Consider the following 5,024-nt stretch of genomic DNA (forward strand, 5'->3'; position numbering starts at 1 on the left):
CCTTACCACAATTTTAAGAAACTTGATGCAAGTACTCAGCTTCTATTCCCATTTATTCCATTCATAGCCAGACATCGTTATACATTGGAATTGCCACCTCACTACGTTTTGTCACCTACAAAACATTATGTGCATGTTCCTTCCTGGCTCTTCTGTCCCTGGCATTCTTTAGAACTGTGTCAGTATGGAGGCATTGTCTCCCCTATACTTTCTGTCATGTTGCACTGCAGTGACATAGAAGAACATGTTTTGGAGAATGGTGCCACATTTGCACTATTATTTTCTGTTATTCAAATATCAGGACAACTGTACTATTTTGGAAAGCATATCTGCTATCTCCAAATGTTTTGTTTTGCACCTTCAGATACAACGTTTCATGACTGTTTGAGTTATTAACTCTAAGCGTAGCTGGGATCCCTATTAAACTTCGGAAATTAATTCCACCCCATCCATTGCTACTGGCATTCTGCGTCGGCTGGACGTTTACCGACATTTTTTTTTCTTCCAAAACAATGGTACAGAAGGTTTCATTAAACGTAATCGTCTTACACTCTTAAGCTAATGAGAATTTCCCCTGCTTGTTCAGAGCAGAATCTCAACTACCACTTACTGCACATTAGACGTTGACTGCTGGCGAATGCTTGTGATTGTTTTTGATGTGATTTACAAATCTACTTTCATGTGCTGCCTCTGCCAGTTTTATTTTCCCCTTCTGTTTTCGCCCAAAACGTGTTTTACTTTGCCTACTTTCCGCTTGCAAAACGGTCCTCTGGCCAATCGTTGTGTCATGGTGATATTTCCTTCCATTATATGTGAATACACGATCAAGGAGCAAAGGTAGGGCATTCGGTCTTTCCAGGATGCTCCACTATTTAATAAAAGTTATGCTTAATTTGATACTAACCTTATGTCTGAAACTCGCCCACATTCGCTAACCTATCGCCCCTTTTACTAATCGAACAAACATTGACTTCTGCCTTGAACATAATCAAGGACCCTGCTTCAACCACGTTTCCAGGAAGTGATTTGCAAAGCCTGATGAAATTCGGAAAGAAAAAGAAAGCCACATTTCTCCTTCATTGTGCCAACGCCTATTTCATAACACTGACATCGAGTTCTAGACTTTCCTATAAGAGTATAAACCCACTACGTGTTAACCCCTGAAGGCCCCTCCGGAACTGTTATGTTTCAATCATGTCACAACTTATGTTTCTAAAGTCCTGCGTATATATTAGTCAAGCCTATCCAACAATTCCTCATAAGCGAAAGCGCCCATTCGGGATATTAACCTGGTACACATTATCTCAACTGCCCTAAACGAACTAACGTTTTTCCTTAACGGGACCAAAACAATATATCGACTCCAAATTTGCTTTCTTTGGTGCTCTGTTTAACTGAATCATGACATTGAGGTCTATCCAGTGCCACTTTCAGTAACAGTTAACGATTCTATTATCGTTTTGCGGTAAATTGTCGATACTGCATAGTAGCCTTTTTTCCGATTTGTGCACTACGATAGCCAATCCCTATTCGTCTCAGAGCTCTACGATCTCCCACGAGTTAGCTAACATGCTTCTCGTTCATTCTTCCAGCCAAAATCGACAATTCCTCATTTTCAAACGTTACACCGAATTCTACAGTTCATTAACACTACATAAGAAATATTTAAGATATTTGGACGTCACTGGCTAAGCCAATATTTATTGCCCATCCAAAATTTCCCTGGAAAAGCTGGTAGTGACCTCACTTGTCCAACGGCTGCAGGCCCTGTAGTCACAACCACAATAACATTTGGGAGGGTTATTCAGGATATCCATCCAGAGATCGTAAAGTAAAGGGTACATAGCTCTCAGCCATGATGTTGAGTGCTTTGAAAATGACTTTGCAAGAAATTATTTTCCAATACATCTGCTGCCTTGGCACTTGTAAATGGTAGTTCTCGTGGATTCCAAAGGTGCTGTTGAGTTTTGGCAGTGTATCTTTCCTGATGAGGCAGACTTCTACGACTCTTCTGCCGTGGTGGCGAGAGTGCATTTTGAGGAATGCGTGCTAATCAAGCCGGATGTTTTATTCTGAAACGTATTTAGCTTCTTGAGATTTGTCGCATCTGCACTCCTCCAGACAAGGGTATAATTTTCTACTATGCTGCTGACGTGTGCCTTGTAGTCTATAGACATGTTTGGCGAGTTAGGTTGTATTTTAGTCTCTGCAGAATTCCTATTACCTGGCGTGCTTCTGAAGACACTATTATTATAAGGCTAGTTCTGTTGAGATTTTCATCAATTGTAACCCCAGGATGTCGATAGTGGGGGAATGAGCGAAGGTAATCTCATTCAATTTTAAGGAATAGAGCTTGGATTCTCTGTTGTTGGGCAGCGTCATTGGCAGGTCCTTGTAAGGTGCGAATTTTGTTGTGCACATGTCAAGAGATGCTTGGACATTGTCCACATTGTGCTCTATTTGGACATGGACTGCTGTAATGTCTGAGGATCCGCGAAAGCCGCTGAACATAGTGCAAACATTAGATAGCATGACTGCTTCAATCTTATTATAGAAGGAAGGTAATTCATGATGCACATGAGTATAGTTGGGCCTACGACACGTCCTGATGTACCACCTGGTCCCGTACGCTCAACTGTTTCATAAGTAATCCTCCATCTTGAGCAGCGCATGAAAAAAAGTATTAAGGGGCGGGGAGCGGGGAGCGGGGCGGGGGGGAGGGGGAGGGGAGACGGTGTGGTTGGGCAAGGATGAAGAATGCTGTATAGATTGAGAATTGAATGTTTATGAGTAAAAATGGTTCTTCTACAGAACAGGCTGACGGGGGTCCGAAAGACATCGCTGCCATCTGATGTCTGCCACAGGTGGTCAGCTAATCAGCACGAGGGATAAACATACTTAAACACGTCCTCATCAACCTGAATGCTTCAAATGCATCAGTTCATGATAGTATCGTTAGTAATGCACATTGCATAGCCATGGTGGAGAGGAAGTTCATTCTTGACATCGAGGATATTTTCTATCGGTTGTACGATAATGCCACTATGCTCAGTACATCAACGCACAAAAAAGGCTGAGGCATTTGTTGCAATCTTCACCTTGAAGTTCAGAGTGCGTGATCCACCTCGGCTTCCTCTAGAATTCCCCAGCGTCACAGATAACAGTCTTCAACTGATCCTTTTTACTCCACAAGATATTGTCAAAATAATGAATGCACTGAATAATGCTCCGTTGACTTAAGACCGCAATAAAGCTTGTCGATACTTTGTTTAAAATAAGGTTTTTTAACTAACTAGATAACGGAGTTGACCAAGAGCGAAACTTAATGAAACAGAAACAACAATGACTATTGAAACAGGAGCAAATAGCACACAGATCTTGCTTGCAGAACATCTCCTTGCAGACTGAAAAGCACGCCAAAGCCCACACATTGTTAGACTGCTCATCAGACGGCAGTAAATCAATTACATTGGAGAAAAGTCTTGTAAGAGCACGCTGTTTTAGAAATGACATACGATAACAGCAAAAGGCTGAGCATCTAAATAATATTCCATTATTTGTACTGAAGATGAGGGCTGCAGTATCCTTAGCTGAGTTTTCATGGGCTGCAGTATCCTTAGCTGAGTTGTTTCATTACAGCTGCAACTGGCAGCTGCAATTGTCGAGCGGTGTTCATTCATCCGTTGTCTTAGCGTCTGGTACATTGGGGAAACCATGCAGACGCTACGACAACGGATGAATGAACACCGCTCGACAATCACCAGGCAAGACTGTTCTCTTCCTGTGGGGGAGCACGTCAGCAATCACGGGCATTTAGCCTTGGATCTTCAGGTCAGGGTTCTCCAAGGCGGCCTTCACAACATACGACAGCGCAGAGTCGCTGAGCAGAAACTGATAGCCAAGTTCAGCACACATGAGGATGGCCTAAACCGGGATGTTGGATTTATGTCACATTATCAGTAACCCCCACAGCTCGCCACAGCTTTCCCCTGATCTTGCATAATATCAGTAGCTGTTCTGTCTGGAGACAATACACATCTCTTTAACCTGTGTTTAATGTTCCCTCCACCCATATTATCTGTACCTTTTAAGACCTGGCTGACTGTAGAGATTTGCATTCTAATTAGTATTCTGTAACTTGATTTCTGTGTCTGTGTACTGTTGGAGAACCGATAACTACTCCATCTGACGAAGGGGCATCGCTCCGAAAGCTTATGGTATTTGCTACCAAATAAACCTGTTGGACTTTAACCTGGTGTTGTGAGACTTCTGACAGTAAAATGTACAGCACCATTCACAACTGCTCGGACACAGAACTAGTTAATGTAACCAAATGCAGCAAAGCCGAGGCAATATCCAGGCGTGGACTGAAACGTCACACGTAACACGAGTGCTGTATAAGCGCCAGCCAAGGAGCACCTCCAACAAGAAAACATCTAACAATTACCCCTTGCTTTCAAATGCATTACGACTACTGAATCGTCCTCAACATCCCGGGCTTTCCATTCAGCGGAAAATGAACTGAACAAGCCATATAAATACTGTGGCTACAAAGGCAGGTCAGAGGCTCAGAAGCCTGTAATGAGTAATCCATCTTCTGTTTCCCCAGTGCCAATCCACAACCAACGAGGCACAAGTCAGAGTTCAAATTCAGTCCTCTCCAGTTGACTGGATGAGCGCATTTCCAACAATTCACCAAAAGTTTGATAAATGTTAGATTTAGCAGTGGGCTTGAGTGTCATCCCTTCTACCTCCCATCTAATGAATAGTGCAGCATTAAAGGAGTTCGTCAAGGTTCCTTAAACAGCACTCTCCACGCCCTGGCCCAAAAGCATCGAGAAGGACAAGTGCAGCAGATACATGGGAAAGCCACGACCTCTAAGATCAATTGACAATCACCCACCATTGTTACTTGGAATCATATTGCCGTTCCTTCACGATTAGTTGGTCAAAATGCTGGAAATCCATTTTTCAACAGAACTGTGGGTGTATCTAAAACACATCAAATGCAGCGGTTCAAGAAA

The sequence above is a fragment of the Mustelus asterias genome, chromosome 16, assembly GCF_964213995.1.
Source record: "Mustelus asterias chromosome 16, sMusAst1.hap1.1, whole genome shotgun sequence".
NCBI classification, from domain to species: domain Eukaryota; kingdom Metazoa; phylum Chordata; class Chondrichthyes; order Carcharhiniformes; family Triakidae; genus Mustelus; species Mustelus asterias.